Genomic DNA, 16870 nt, shown 5'->3' on the forward strand with positions numbered 1-16870 from the left:
CCCCGAATATGTCCCTCTAAAGAGAGGGGACAATCTCAAAAGAATTATCCGAGCACTTAGGTTATAATAAAGAGTCAAGTTAACACTCATTGACAGTGGTAAAGTGTACGGAGCCCAAAGGTCAGTTAAAACGAATTCATCAAACTAGGAGGGTGAAGGCAAAATATTTGAAGGAAAGACACCCTAATGGTGACACGCCTAACACTAAACATGTAACGTTCTTTATTACAGCAAGAGTGACCGGATCGCTTTACCAGAAGGTCCCTACAAAGGTAATTGTTAACTTTGTCCCAGCCCTAAAACGCCTCTGCGTTTATACTGTTCGAATAACATACGTGTTGTCCATGGGTCTTTGGCGTCTTACTTTATATCTCGTCTTTTTAACAGTATTTTTATTTACAAATATTCATTGTACAGACACACTCTCTGGCCCGTTTGCTCTTTGATATCTCAGACAGATCAGGCCATTTTGTCTCTTTTTCTCGATCTGCCCCAAAAAGATCTTAAGACTGAAATGTAGATGAGGTCTGAGACCCTCTGACTCACAGAAGTTAGCATTCGAGTATCTCTGTCTTTCTTTCTCTCTTTCCTTGCATTTGCACTATTTTCTCTATTTCTCCCCCTCTCCCTCTCTTTCTCTCCCCCTCTCCCTCGCCCACCCTCTCTTTCTCTCATCCTTCAGCCCCCTCTCTACTTCTGCCTCATTCTTCGATCGTCTTGCAGCTGTTTTCTGGGTGAAATCTTATCAGGGCAAGGAATATGTTTTGTTTATTTTGCAGGGAGTCGAGGTGTCAGCCCTCTTTTATCGGCAAACAGCCTGAGTTCCCGAGAAGTGTATTTACAATTAACTAAACTGCTTAGTTTGGCAGACTGCCTGTTCTTTGGAAACCCAGGTGACACGTCATCAGGACACAGTTAAGTGAATCCCTTCTGTATATGAAATGTAAGCCTCTCAGCGCTATGTATACAACTCCGGAGACAGTGACTTCTTACAAAGTGGGCACCAGCGCCCTTTAGAGAATGTTTGCTGCAATCCAGTCTGTGGCATTGATTGTTTGACTCGTGGAGTATCTGTGACCCTGTGAGGATGAGTTATACACGATGCCAAAGTTCAGAGGTCATTACTTTCTAGGCCTAGTCACCTTATGTCAGATAAGCCTCCTGCTGCTGAGGTCTCTCAGCGGCGCCTGCTGAGTGTTGCTCAGTGTCTGGTCGAAGGCATGGGACAAAGACTGACTAATCTACTCGAATAACATTCAAAACTGCAGAATATGGGGTAAAGGGGCACCGCATATGTATGAAAGTTTTGTTTTGCAATTCACAAATAGCAAAGTTTAGAGAATTGCTATTTGAGAATCTAAAAACGAGATGTATGTAGGATTTGCAAAAAGATTTGTGAATCGTACATATTCCTTAATTGCGAATCGCAAAGTGTGATTTGCAATTAAGGTGACCCTCCCCATTCATTCCTATGGACCTTGATGCCCATAGGAATGAATAGGAAGACATTTTCAATTTGCTATTAGCAATTAGAGAGTCGCAAATTGAGAATGCAATTTCAACGTGACAAGGGTGTCAAAAGGACACCCCGTTGCAACCCTGAAATAAGCATGGGTGCACATGTGGCGCACATACATGCCCTAAGGGCATGTATCTGCGCTACATTGCACTTTGAAAAATGCAAAAAATGCATTTTTCAAATAAAACATAAATTACCACCAAGTTGGTGGTAATTTGCGATACTTTAAGGCCAAATTGCACTTTTTCTGTGCTTCTTACATTGCATTTAAGGAATCGCAATTTGCGTTTCCTTAAAAGCAATCACAAATTAGGGAATTGCAAATTTTGCGATTCTTTATTTTGCGAAGCAGTTTTTCATTCATAGATACCACTAAGCCCAATTGCAAATTTCGGCGTTTGCGATCGCAATTTGGAATGATACATATGGCCCCAATTCATTTTGAATCTCCATAGGCTGTACAAATTATTTTAGAATCTTGAATGGTTAATAGTGCTCTGTGTTAAAACAACATTTTAGGGTTGCTGTTTGTATAGCGGTTTCTTGAGCATGTTATTAACATTATTGCTTTGGTATTGTTTCATACTCCCTGCACAGCAGGCTCTTGCCTGAGTGCATTCTCCCCCTCGCGGTTTCTCCTGCTGTGCGCTCTGCGCACGGTGGGATCCTGTCAGGCGTGTCTGGTCAGAGCGAGGCAGCTCCGTCGAGAGCTCCCACTGGTCTTTACGCGTGTTGGGGGATCTGGTCACTCCTTTACTTTCCGCTTGATTCCCCACCAACCCTCGCTTAATTTTGACATGCTACATAGTGATTTCCCCACACGGCCACGTTAGTGACCAACGCCACCTGGTGGTGGTAATTGGTATTGTGCCTCAGTCTATTCTTATAACAGCGTTGCAGAAAGCCCAGCTGTTGGAGCAACGGCGAGGGGGCTGCCTTAGGATTTTAAGGGCATTTGTTCTATGCCCACACCCTCTGCTATCAAGTCTTCTCCAGAAGACCATTTGTACTCCTCCTACCAGGAGGTGGAGGAAGAATGGCCCCCCAACTTCTTCCTCCAGCAGTGGACCAAGCCCTCTCTTAGGTTGATAAGCCAGAAACCGGTCCTCGGAAGCTTGTTTCCGGTCCAGGGAAGACATGGCTTGGCAGTTCGGGCTGGACTGTTCCCATGAAGCACAGGGTCAGACTGATTTGCATATAGCCATGGCTGAACTGGGGTGGCAGAGTGGACTAAAGAACGGTGATGGATTAAGCCCAGATCTTTTGACTGGGTGTGAGTGTTTGATTGATTCAGATGTTCCGTCCATCACCACCCCCTTTTGTACCGCTTTTGGCTGCCATAAGTGTGGCAGGGTATACTCAGACGTGAGTCCCTTGCTCACTATGCCACTGGATTCAAGCAAGCCGGGCTGAAGACGGCTGGAATGCCAGAAACCGGTCCTCGGAAGCTTGTTTCCGGTCCAGGGAAGACATGGCTTGGCAGTTCGGGCTGGACTGTTCCCATGAGGCACAGGGTCAGACTGATTTGCATATAGCCATGGCTGAACTGGGGTGGCAGAGTGGGCTAAAGAACGGTGATGGATTAAACCCAGATCTTTTGACTGGGTGTGAGTGTTTGATTGATTCAGATGTTCCGTCCATCACCACCCCCTTTTGTACCGCTTTTGGCCGCCATAAGTGTGGCAGGGTATGCTCAGACGTGAGTCCCTTGCTCACTTTGCCACTGGATTCAAGCAAGCCGGGCTGAAGACGGCTGGAATGCCAGAAACCGGTCCTCGGAAGCTTGTTTCCGGTCCAGGGAAGACATGTCTTGGCAGTTCGGGCTGGACTGTTCCCATTAGGCACAGGGTCAGACTGATTTGCATATAGCCATGGCTGAACAGGGGTGGCAGAGTGGGCTAAAGAACGGTGATGGATTAAGCCCAGATCTTTTGACTGGGTGTGAGTGTTTGATTGATTCAGATGTTCCGTCCATCACAACCCCCTTTTGTACCGCTTTTGCCTGCCATAAGTGTGGCAGGGTATGCTCAGACGTGAGTCCCTTGCTCACTTTGCAACTGGATTCAAGCAAGTCGGGCTGAAGACAGCTGGAATGCCAGAAACCGGTCCTCAGAAGCTTGTTTCCGGTCCAGGGAAGACATGGCTTGGCAGTTCGGGCTGGACTGTTCCCATGAGGCACAGGGTCAGACTGATTTGCATATAGCCATGGCTGAACTGGGGTGGCAGAGTGGGCTAAAGAACGGTGATGGATGAAACCCAGATCTTTTGACTGGGTGTGCGTGTTTGATTGATTCAGATGTTCCGTCCATCACCACCCCCTTTTGTACCGCTTTTGGCCGCCATAAGTGTGGCAGAGTATGCTCAGACGTGAGTCCCTTGCTCACTTTGCCACTGGATTCAAGCAAGCCGGGCTGAAGACGGCTGGAATGCCAGAAACCGGTCCTCGGAAGCTTGTTTCCGGTCCAGGAAAGACATGGCTTGGCAGTTCGGGCTGGACTGTTCCCATGAGGCACAGGGTCAGACTGATTTGCATATAGCCATGGCTGAACTGGGGTGGCAGAGTGGGCTAAAGAACCGTGATGAATTAAACCCAGATCTTTTGACTGGGTGTGAGTGTTTGATTGATTCAGATGTTCCGTCCATCACCACCCCCTTTTGTACCGCTTTTGGCCGCCATAAGTGTGGCAGGGTATGCTCAGACGTGAGTCCCTTGCTCACTTTGCCACTGGATTCAAGCAAGCCGGGCTGAAGACGGCTGGAATGCCAGAAACCGGTCCTCGGAAGCTTGTTTCCGGTCTAGGGAAGACATGGCTTGGCAGTTCGGGCTGGACTGTTCCCATGAGGTACAGGGTCAGACTGATTTGCATATAGCCATGGCTGAACTGGGGTGGCAGAGTGGGCTAAAGAACGGTGATGGATTAAACCCAGATCTTTTGACTGGGTGTGAGTGTTTGATTGATTCAGATGTTCCGTCCATCACCACCCCCTTTTGTACCGATAAGCTAGCGGAAAGCATCCCTGGGGTGTTCAGTGACCCAGATGTGGTGGTGGCGGGTCCCAGTAGTTTCCAGATGGGGAATAAAAGGGCTGTTAAGCATAACGCAGGGCACTTGGAAGGATTTGATAAACTTACAGAGACCTTCCTCAAGAGTGCTCAAACGCTAAAAAGTGCACCCTGCCGGGAGTAGGAGCAGCCCGAAAAATTTGCGACACTGTCTCCGCTATTGTAGACCCCGACAACGGGTTGTCCTTAGAGGGAGAGGGTGTATCGGAGGATGATTTCTCCTCCGATGAGGATAAGGACTCGGGCGTCCCTGGCGTCCAGAGTCCCACTCCTCTCAGTCCCCAGGGGACGGGGTCCACTAGGACATTATTGAGCCTACCCAAATTTACCATCCTAGGTCGGTGGAGTGGGCCACTGACGCCAAAGTGGCAGAGTATGTTCTGTGGAAAATCCAGCAACCCCTTGAAAGGGAGGTCAGGAATAGGATGAGGGGGGAAACCCCAGGCCCTCACTGAAGGGGAAGGTGGCACACACGACTGAAATTGATGGGAAACTATGTACATTTTTCTCCAAGTGTAGGAAGGTGGCTACCTGACTATGGTTACCCCAGATTTTTTTGCCTGTGTTTAGCTGTTTTTTTTTACTTAGTTGACCTGGTTCCCTGCTAATCAGGGCCCCAGGCCATCTGCTCTCTCTGTAAAATGGATTCCATGTACCCTAGGTACATACCACAATTGGAAATGGACTCCTTGTCAGCCCCTGTATAATGCACTATAGGTGCCCAGGGCATAGGGGCCACCAAGGCCTACCAGGGGCTGCAGCATATCTTTTGCCACCCCTGGCTGGTTCTTAAATTGACACAACTGGCTGATCACTCAGCTGGGGTAAGGTGGTGTAATCACCCCTTGCTTAGATATAGTATACCTATATCTAAACCTATATCTGGACACATGTAAACCTGTGAGCCACTCCTATGGAAGGCCTCATCAATCCTGGAGGCAGGGTGCGTGGTTTTATGTGAGATGGAGCTCTAGCATGAGCTGAGCCTGTCTGCAGCTGTCGGGAACAACTCCCTAAGCTGTTTCAGGATAATGCCATACCATATACTCTTAAGTGCCTTATAATCCTCGCGGTTAAATAGCAACTTTGGTTTGGCTTTATCAAAACATGTCGTGTAAGGTGTCATACGATTTGGAATACCATCCCCTCGCCAGTTCTGGCGACGGGGATGGCATTCCACCCCTCTAGAGGGGTAAGACATGTTCCTTTACTAAATGCGGTTAATTTCTCCAAAGACCTTAAGATCCACAAAATGGATGCCTCTGCCACAGACAAATGTCTGGACCCCTGCAGTTGACCGAAACTCAGCAGATGGGGCCTGGACAAAGGGTTTCCTGTCACAGGAGGGTGTCACCACCCTCCAGACAGGAGATAGTGGATTGTAGCAGGGAGGTTTGAAAGAAACCAGACACTGCCTGGGGCGCACAAGGCTGCCCCTTGCATAATCCGGCCAAACCGGTTCTGGGGCACTCCAGCCCTCGTGCCAGGGCGGCCTGGATCAAAGGAAAGGGGTGTATCCACCCCCTTCCTGGGTCCCACCCATAGGGAGGGACCTAGCAGGTAATCACGCCCCCCAGATTGGAATAAGAGTGGGAGCAGTGCCAATGCACATCAGATTTCCTGGAAGAAACATTAGAAACGAAACTCTGGACCCTTGGACCTCCATCTCAACGTGGAAGCCCGAAGAATCTCCCTTGTGGTCAAGGAGTGACCACCCTGCAGCAGCAGGCACCATCCAGCCCTCGACGTCTACTTAATTGCAGTTCCCGCCGGAACTCGAGCGACTGAGATCGACGAGATCAAGCTTGCCTGCCTTCCAACAGCCCGATCCACAGTCCCTGCAGAGCTGAGACCCGTGGAGGCGACCGGAAGCGTGGGGCACGCCATCTTGAATTGACCACGAGACGCTGACCGTGCAGCCCACGAGTGACCCTCGAAGCTGTGCACCGGGGTTTGAGAAGCCCCCACCCTGAGCTACTCCTGAGCCGAAGTTCAGCCCTCCACACTCGACGAGTGCTGCGTGGGGCCCTTTGGCTCTATTTGGCTCAACGCGTTGGCCCGGTCACTTGCCAGCTGGCTAGTGGTCCCTGTGCCGACGAAACTACAAAGAAGACTCGTGAATATGGTTGCTCCAGATCCACACCAGCTCCCCTGAAAAGGAGCCCCGACTCTGACCTTCCTGGTCCGAGTGAGAAGCAATCTTCCGATCCTGCGTGGATTGCTCTTGCCAAGGCTTGTTTGCTCCAAACTTGAAGCCGACTGCACCGACGGTGAGAGCCTGCGTGGGACAGATCGTGACCTGCTCCTGGACGTCGCAGATGCCCCAGAGCCCACGTGACAGCGGAGAGAAGCTCCTCGACGACCACCTGATTGCGCCCGACATTGCCTGGTTCCGTCCTGGTTCCACCCTGGTCACTGCTGAGTGACCCAGACTCTGTCCCCTCTGCTTTCAGGTACTCTACAACTTGAGTCCACCCTTGGACTCCACCGGACACTTCATCTTTAACCCGCCTGCAGCCCTTTCAGCTTCAAGCACCAAGAGCCTGCGTGTCAAAACCCGACGCCACTTCGACCCTGTGCACCCACTTCCTGTGGGTGAGGTAACTTTGCTCCGCCGGTGTTCCCACACTGGTGCACACCTCTAGGGTCTGTGTGTTAAGTTTTGTTCCTCTAGGTTCAGCGGAAGTGTCCTTAAACTTTAACTCTATGACTTTTACGCACCATTGGTTAACATTGGTGCATGCGTGCGCTTTCCGCACATCTCCCGAATCCCGAGGGCCATTCCCGACTTCAGCATTGCTTGTCCTGACTGCTCCCAGCGATTCCCTAGGCCCTAGGCCTAACCACTGTTCGAGTGGCCTCTCTTATACCACTTGTTTAGTATATGGTTTGAGTGGCCACCCGCCCTCATCCATAATTGTGCAACTTGTATGTTTAAACAGTGCTTTTGATTTAACGCTTGTGCCCCTTTATTCATAAAGAATACTGGGGATTGTTTTTAGTAATAAACACATATATTTTTATAATATATACTTGCGTGGTGTCCTTTCATTTGGTATTACAGGAGTGTATGTGGTAAAACAGCTCGCTTAACACGACCTCTTAAGTTAAGCCTTTAGGCTGCTTAGTCCATGCTACCCCTAGGATAGCTTGTCTAATAAGGTTGACTTACAACCAGACACCATAAGGGATTGTTTGGTCAGGTAGTAGGTGGTTCCAGAATTGGAAACATCCCCTACCAGGCCAACTTCTCACATTGGTGAGCAGCGGTGCGGATTTGAGCTTGCTGTTGTTTTACCATTGCAATCTTTATATCAAATTGAAAGATCACATCAAGTACCTCTAGGTACATATAAATCAAAAGCTTAGCATATTAAGTTCTACTGAACTTAGTAGTTGTAGATAAAAGGGATTAGCACACCCTGACTACAACTCACTAGCAAGGTACAGTAGGAAAACACTTAGTGTAGGTAAGTGCACCACTTACACCTCACTAGTAACCATGTCTGACACAGGAAAAGCCTCAGGGTCTAATCCTGTGACAGTTGACCCTACCCAGGCAACTTTTGGATATGACAAACTAACCCGAAGAGACTTGATTGCCTTGTGCAAAGCAAGAGGGTTAAAAAGGGGCAGAAGCCCCACCTGCCAAATCCTGGTAGAAATCCTAGAACAGGATGACTTAGAGAAGGCAAAGGAAGCTTCCCTAGAAACAGGAAATGGAGGGAACCCCCCTGTAACTGATCCCCCTGAGGAGGAGGATGATGATGACTTAGATGAGGACTCAGATGTTGAGGACTTAGAAGTTCAGGAACAGGGTAGCCAGGTTCCAGTTGCCAGGCTTAGCCAGGCCAACTTGGACCTACTGGGGAATGGAGAGGGCCAGCACCTCCCCAGAACCCAACATGTTATTCTCCCAGGCAACAGAAGAGTGAGATCTCCCTCAGGGGACTCTCATGTTTCTAGTGCCTCCAGAAAATCACAGAGAGGCATGAGTGCTTCTCAAAAGCTAGAGCATAGGGCCAGAATGAGGGCTGTCAAACTCCAGATAGAGAGGGAGGAGGTAGCCTTGGCTCAAGCTAGACTTGCCTTGGCAAGAGAGCAGAAATTAAGTGGCTTAGATGTCACTGGTGGCAGCAATTTTCCAAGAGAAAAAGACAGGGGCTATGACAATAGAAACCTGACCAAAATTGTGCCCCCCTTTAAAGAAGGGGATGACATCCACAAATGGATGACTGCTCTGGAGAGAGCCTGCATGGTACAGCAGGTTCCTCAAGATCAGTGGGCTGCAATTTTGTGGTACTCCTTTTCTGAGAAAGGGAGGGACAGGCTCCTCACAGTTAGACCTGAGGATGCCAAAAACTACTCTTTTTTGAAGAGTGCTCTTATTGATGGGTTTGGCCTAACCACTGAGCAATACAGGTTGTTGTTCAGAGACACCCAAAAAGCACAGACTCAGGACTGGACTGATTTTGTTGATTGTGCAACTAAGGCTCTGGAGGGTTGGCTACATGGCAGCAAAGTACATGACTTTACAGGATTGTATAATTTGATTATGAGGGAGCAGATCCTAAGTAATTGTCAGAACCAGCTTTTACACCAGCACCTGGTGGACTCTGATCTGACCTCTCCCCAAGAATTGGGAAAGAAGGCAGACAAATGGGTCAGAACCAGGATTAGGCCTAAGAATCAGGACAGTAACCAGAAGAAGGAGTCTACCAAGCCTCAAGATAAGGGTGGGGATAAAAATAAAGAAAAGACTTCCCCAGGGCCCCAAAACTCCAAGAATGGGGGTGGGTCCCAAGACACTTCTTCAACTGAGAAAAAGCCTTATTGTTATGCCTGTAAACAGGTTGGGCATTACAAAACAGACAACTGTTGTCCCAAGAATAACAATAAAGAAAATATACCTCCAAAGCCAGCTTCAACACCTCCTGTTACTGTCAGCAGTAATCCCCCAGGAAGTGGAAGCACACCCAGGAATCTGGGTGGGTTTACTGTTGGAGCTCAGGTGGACCCTGGCCTATCCAGGTCCCCATCACCCAATGATCTTGTTTATGAGACTGGCATGGGGTTTGCCAACTTCTCTGCTTGCCCAAATACTTTGAGCAAGTATAGACAAGAGCCCATCATCAATGGTTTGAAAGTTGAAGCTTTTAGAGACACAGGGGCTAGCATCACCATGGTGGCTGATGGCATAGTCCCCTCTAAGCAACTTTTACCTGGTGCCACATACCAGGTTACAAACATTGATGGAATCCAAACAAATCATCCCATGGCAGTAGTAAGTCTCAGCTGGGGAGGTGTCATTGGCCCAAAGAGAGTGGCAGTGTCACCAAACTTGCCTGTAGACTGCCTACTTGGTAATGATTTGGAGATCTCAGCCTGGGCTGAGGTGGAACAGGAAACCCATTCTAGAATGGTGAATTCCAATGGAAAGGTTAGTGGGGCTGTAATGGCTACAGCCCCAATTCAAGATGTCCTTCCTGAAAAGGTTGGTAGGGCTGAGAAACTCTCTGCCCCATCTTTAGCAAAAGCTCTTCCTGAACAGAATAGCAAAGCTGTTATGATAACAGCAGAAACCCAAACTGAGTCTCCTCCTGAAAAGGTTGGTGGGGCTGTGATGGCCACAGCCCAAACTCAAACTGATATGTGTGTTGTGAAACCTGAAATGATGGATAACTCCACACAAACTGAGAGCATGGAGGAGGAAGAGAAATCTCCCCCTCACCAGACTTTAGGACAGGATCAGCCTCCTCAGGGAACTGATCTTACCCCTGATGAAGGAACTGCCCCAGAGGTTGTTAGGCCTGGCCTGACAGAGCCTCTGATGGCGGGGGACCCTTCTCAGGTGGAACCCAGTCTGGAGCAGGTAACCTGCCCCTCTCTCCCTTGCCTTAGCCAGCCCAGGGCTGCAGAGGACAAGAAGGACAGTGAGACCCAGAGGGCCCCCTGTCAAATAAAGCACCCCCATCAAAAGATTAGGTGCACCAAAACTAGTAGCCCTAGTAAGGTGAAAACTTTAAAAACTCCTGAGGGAGCCCCCTTAAAAACAGTTAGGGACCTCCCACAGATGGATTCTGTTGGGCACAGCCAAACCTGGGACCCAAAGGGCCCAAACCTGAACTGTCCCTCCAGCAAGCCAAACAGAGGGACCCAGCCTCCAGCTTTAGGTAGCCAGAGGTTGACCCTGAGAGCACAGTGCAACTCAGTTAAAGAGAGAAAGGCACACATGGTGGAAGATAATTGGAGGAAGCCAAGCCCTAACTTAGTAGAGCCTCACTTCAAAACTCCATATCCAAACCAGCCTTTAACTTTGCATAAACACACCCAAGGTAGTGATTCCCTATGGTGGAGACCCTCTAATACCCGAAGGGTGAGGGACTGCTTAGTGGACCATGAGACAGGGGGTACCCATGCTAGTGCAGGTACTTCTTTATATGGCCACTCAGGCAATATAGGCTTACCTGGCCAAGAATAGCCTTATCTCCTTTCGTTTGGGGGGGGGGTTATGTAGGAAGGTGGCTACCTGACTATGGTTACCCCAGATTTTTTTGCCTGTGTTTAGCTGTTTTTTTTGACTTAGTTGACCTGGTTCCCTGCTAATCAGGGCCCCAGGCCATCTGCTCTCTCTGTAAAATGGATTCCATGTACCCTAGGTACATACCACAATTGGAAATGGACTCCTTGTCAGCCCCTGTGTAATGCACTATAGGTGCCCAGGGCATAGGGGCCACCAAGGCCTACCAGGGGCTGCAGCATATCTTTTGCCACCCCTGGCTGGTTCTTAAATTGACACAACTGGCTGATCACTCAGCTGGGGTAAGGTGGTGTAATCACCCCTTGCTTAGATATAGTATACCTATATCTAAACCTATATCTGGACACATGTAAACCTGTGAGCCACTCCTATGGAAGGCCTCATCAATCCTGGAGGCAGGGTGCGTGGTTTTATGTGAGATGGAGCTCTAGCATGAGCTGAGCCTGTCTGCAGCTGTCGGGAACAACTCCCTAAGCTGTTTCAGGATAATGCCATACCATATACTCTTAAGTGCCTTATAATCCTCGCGGTTAAATAGCAACTTTGGTTTGGCTTTATCAAAACATGTCGTGTAAGGTGTCATACGATTTGGAATACCATCCCCTCGCCAGTTCTGGCGACGGGGATGGCATTCCACCCCTCTAGAGGGGTAAGACATGTTCCTTTACTAAATGCGGTTAATTTCTCCAAAGACCTTAAGATCCACAAAATGGATGCCTCTGCCACAGACAAATGTCTGGACCCCTGCAGTTGACCGAAACTCAGCAGATGGGGCCTGGACAAAGGGTTTCCTGTCACAGGAGGGTGTCACCACCCTCCAGACAGGAGATAGTGGATTGTAGCAGGGAGGTTTGAAAGAAACCAGACACTGCCTGGGGCGCACAAGGCTGCCCCTTGCATAATCCGGCCAAACCGGTTCTGGGGCACTCCAGCCCTCGTGCCAGGGCGGCCTGGATCAAAGGAAAGGGGTGTATCCACCCCCTTCCTGGGTCCCACCCATAGGGAGGGACCTAGCAGGTAATCACGCCCCCCAGATTGGAATAAGAGTGGGAGCAGTGCCAATGCACATCAGATTTCCTGGAAGAAACATTAGAAACGAAACTCTGGACCCTTGGACCTCCATCTCAACGTGGAAGCCCGAAGAATCTCCCTTGTGGTCAAGGAGTGACCACCCTGCAGCAGCAGGCACCATCCAGCCCTCGACGTCTACTTAGTTGCAGTTCCCGCCGGAACTCGAGCGACTGAGATCAACGAGATTAAGCTTGCCTGCCTTCCAACAGCCCGATCCACAGTCCCTGCAGAGCTGAGACCCGTGGAGGCGACCGGAAGCGTGGGGCATGCCATCTTGAATTGACCACGAGACGCTGACCGTGCAGCCCACGAGTGACCCTCGAAGCTGTGCACCGGGGTTTGAGAAGCCCCCACCCTGAGCTACTCCTGAGCCGAAGTTCAGCCCTCCACACTCGACGAGTGCTGCGTGGGGCCCTTTGGCTCTATTTGGCTCAATGCGTTGGCCCGGTCACTTGCCAGCTGGCTAGTGGTCCCTGTGCCGACGAAACTACAAAGAAGACTCGTGAATCTGGTTGCTCCAGATCCACACCAGCTCCCCTGAAAAGAAGCCCCGACTCTGACCTTCCTGGTCCGAGTGAGAAGCAATCTTCCGATCCTGCGTGGATTGCTCTTGCCAAGGCTTGTTTGCTCCAAACTTGAAGCCGACTGCACCGACGGTGAGAGCCTGCGTGGGACAGATCGTGACCTGCTCCTGGACGTCGCAGATGCCCCAGAGCCCACGTGACAGCGGAGAGAAGCTCCTCGACGACCACCTGATTGCGCCCGACATTGCCTGGTTCCGTCCTGGTTCCACCCTGGTCACTGCTGAGTGACCCAGACTCTGTCCCCTCTGCTTTCAGGTACTCTTCAACTTCAGTCCACCCTTGGACTCCACCGGACACTTCATCTTTAACCCGCCTGCAGCCCTTTCAGCTTCAAGCACCAAGAGCCTGCGTGTCAAACCCGACGCCACTTCGACCCTGTGCACCCACTTCCTGTGGGTGAGGTAACTTTGCTCCGCCGGTGTTCCCACACTGGTGCACACCTCTAGGGTCTGTGTGTTAAGTTTTGTTCCTCTAGGTTCAGCGGAAGTGTCCTTAAACTTTAACTCTATGACTTTTACGCACCATTGGTTAACATTGGTGCATGCGTGCGCTTTCCGCACATCTCCCGAATCCCGAGGGCCATTCCCGACTTCAGCATTGCTTGTCCTGACTGCTCCCAGCGATTCCCTAGGCCCTAGGCCTAACCACTGTTCGAGTGGCCTCTCTTATACCACTTGTTTAGTATATGGTTTGAGTGGCCACCCGCCCTCATCCATAATTGTGCAACTTGTATGTTTAAACAGTGCTTTTGATTTAACGCTTGTGCCCCTTTATTCATAAAGAATACTGGGGATTGTTTTTAGTAATAAACACATATATTTTTATAATATATACTTGCGTGGTGTCCTTTCATTTGGTATTACAGGAGTGTATGTGGTAAAACAGCTCGCTTAACACGACCTCTTAAGTTAAGCCTTTAGGCTGCTTAGTCCATGCTACCCCTAGGATAGCTTGTCTAATAAGGTTGACTTACAACCAGACACCATAAGGGATTGTTTGGTCAGGTAGTAGGTGGTTCCAGAATTGGAAACATCCCCTACCAGGCCAACTTCTCACACCAAGTATATGAGGGATCCCAAGAAATGAATTGATAGGTCATGGATGTGGTAGGGCCCTTGACCCAAATTATTCAATTAGCGGAGCGTTCAAAATAGTCAGGATCCCCTTTGTCCATGGATATTGTGGCTGGTTGGACGCACTACCCTAAACCCTAAAACACTACCCCCTCTACTACCCAAACACCACTGCACTACCCTAATCCCTACAACACTACCACCAGCACGACTACTACACTACCTAAACACCACTGCACTACCCTAAACCCTAAATCTGCCCCCAGCACAAGCCCCTACACAACACAAACACCACTGCACTACCCTAAACCCTAAAACACTACCCCCAGCATGACCCCCTTCACTACCCAAACACAACTGCACTACCCTAAACCCAAAAACAATACCCCCAGCATGACCCTCTACACTACCCAAACATCACTGCACTACCCTAAACCCAAAAACACTACGCCCAGCATGACCCCCTACACTACGAGGGGCGTGGCTAGGCACGCAATGAGAGCAGCAGCACCCGGGTAGAGCTCCGAGCTGAGCTTCCCCTTCCCCAGACCAATTATCCGGCATTTTACACCGAAAAAGCCTGAAACTGCAGGCGGGCCATCTACCAACCTTCCTGGACATCCTAGCCGACTTTTGCTTCTGGGGACCGCCGCAAAAGCACCGGACTTTCCCAGAGCTCCCTGGCGGGACTTGCTGTCTCATGGCCGGCGAGGGGGCCTACGAGAGGCCGTGGCCCGGGCCGTGCAACTGGGCCTCACCACACGGCCTACTATCCTAACTCGCCCACATCTACCTACATTGAGGCGCGGGTCTCGGGACCCCCCCCCCGGACAATCTGTACCCTGCACCCCCCCCCCCGCTGTGGTGGAGACAATCGCAGCTACCGGGTGGGACACGGGGAAGCAGCGTGAGAGCTGGGAGCCCGGAGCCGACGGTAACCCAGGCCAGGGAAGTAAGCACCGAGATGCCTACGCATGCACCACGCGGTGATTCGGCCGGGGGGAGCCTGTGACCACCCGGTCGGCGGAAACGACTGCGAGGCCCGGAGACGGGGACCTGCCGCCTGGGCCCTGACTCGGGACCCGAGGCGAAGACCGCACACCGGGCCCTGGGCCCGGAGGCCGATGGGACTTGCTGCCTGCCGCCTTGAGGGGGATCTGGCCCAACAACACCTGGCGGGGCGCTAGAGGAAGACGGCCGGCGCCCGAGCTTGGAGTGCAGACACCAGGCCGACTACCAATGCGCTGGTGGAAGCGCGGCTGCCGCCCATAAAGAAGCCCGGAGGCGAAGGTGAGAGGGCCCCAACTGCCGGTTACGGAGGGATGGCACTGACCTTCCCTCCACTGGGACCCACACTACTGGCATGCACAGCGCGACGGAACTCGCCAACATCCGACCCTAGCTGGACACGGGCCCCCGGGGACCCCCAGGCGGATTGCCCCCTATGCCCCCCTCCCCCCCTGCCGGGGTGGTGTCGGGCGCAGTTGCCTGGCGACGTGTGGCGACATTGCAGGAGAGCCGGAGGCCCTGCACTGGCGGCCCCCCCAACCGCTGACGCTCCCTCCATGGACAAGCCCGGAGCCACGCAGAGGAGCTGATATCCACGACGACTGGCCCACACCGGCTGCACACACGCATAGACGGTGCCCATACCCCGCTGCGCCCGGTGCCTCCTCGCGAGGCGGCCTGTGTGGGGGGGGACACTACTGGATTGGGACTCCCCACCCCCCCCTCTATATCCTAGTGCAGCGGGCAGACCTGGAATGCACAGTGCCAGTTGGCTGCGACACTTCGAGGCGCGGTCCCGCCTTTCAGGAAGCGGAAGACTGCATGAGGCGGACACTGTGGGCCCAGATCGAATGCTGCGTTGATCGTTCTTTGGGGGGCCACTGGGACGCAACACCACTGCTCTGGGCGATCAGTTGCCGGTGAACATTAGCTGCGCTTGGTGTACCCGGACTCCCCAGCAACCACAAATCGCAGGCAGACCCCTCCCACTGGCCTGGAAAAGGACCTGAAGCCCCTGCAACTGTGGGATCAGAATCACCTGGGGGCCCGACTACCAGCGGGAGGCACACGGTACCTGGGACTAGGTTTGGCAGCCTGCCACAACACACCGCTACACAGGCCCACCTATCCCGTGGGAAACGCATAGAAGAAAAGCTGCGCTACCCTGCGGACACAAGTGCCGGGAGCACCCCCCCTGTGCTCTGGCGACGCGGCTGGACCTGGGGACGACGGTTACCCCGCCCCCTGGCTTTACTACCGGTGGAGCCATCTCGCATATGTCCGGAGGAGTGAGAACCCGCACTGGCACCGGAGGAGCCCCGCCAAAGGGAATATCAGACAAGACATTACGCAAGATGGCGGCTGACCAAGTTACATCACGGTTGGATACCATGCTCGCTGCCATGGAACGCTTGGAACAATCCCTCCACCAGACCAGGACGTCCCTGGAATCTAAGATAGACAGTGTCGCCATAGACCTTACCCACCTGCGAGAAGACCACAAGAAATTGGCCGATCGCTCTAAGATGCTGGAGGGAACGGTGACTGACCTTGGCCCCAAGGTCTCACACACTGACAAGCAAGTACAAGATCTCCTGAACAGGGTAGAATTCCTAGAGGACAGAGCCGAGGACGCGGAAGGGAGGGCGAGACGCAACAACATCAGGCTCGTCGGAGTCCCGGAAAAATGGGAGGGTGCCAGACCGGCTCAACGAGTGGAAGACTGGATACGTGAGCTATTACCTGAGGACACACTCTTGACGCAGTTTGTGATGGAACGAGCGCATCGAGTACCCACGAGGCCTCACACTACCGGCTCCAACCCGAGACCGCTACTCTTCAAAGTCCTGAACTACCGAGACAGAGACACTATCTTAAGGGAAACCAGGCGGCTCGGGGAGGTCCGGATTGATAACACCACGGTGATGTTCTTCCCTGACTACACCATACAAGTACAGCGCCAACGCCATGATTTCCTGGACGTAAAGCGTCGACTACGTGAAGCAGGCC

The 16870-nt window shown here is 51.6% G+C and overlaps 1 protein-coding gene across 5 annotated transcripts in view; it reads left to right on the forward strand.

The window, feature by feature from the left end:
- The window catches only part of LOC144761992 (fucolectin-like), a 398592-nt gene that overhangs the window by 16447 nt on the left and 365275 nt on the right, over nucleotides 1-16870 (forward strand). For 2 of the 5 annotated variants that reach the window (XM_078647159.1, XM_078647160.1), the window contains 2 exons: nucleotides 232-272; nucleotides 780-914. The exons of 2 other annotated variants lie outside the window; for them this stretch is intronic. The gene's annotated coding sequence lies outside the window, so the exon portion shown is untranslated. The remainder of the gene's footprint in view (nucleotides 1-231; nucleotides 273-779; nucleotides 915-16870) is intronic. One more of the 5 variants, XM_078647158.1, reaches the window with a different exon arrangement.

This window comes from Lissotriton helveticus, chromosome 6 (assembly GCF_964261635.1).
Source record: "Lissotriton helveticus chromosome 6, aLisHel1.1, whole genome shotgun sequence".
In the NCBI taxonomy this organism is placed as follows: Eukaryota; Metazoa; Chordata; class Amphibia; order Caudata; family Salamandridae; genus Lissotriton; species Lissotriton helveticus.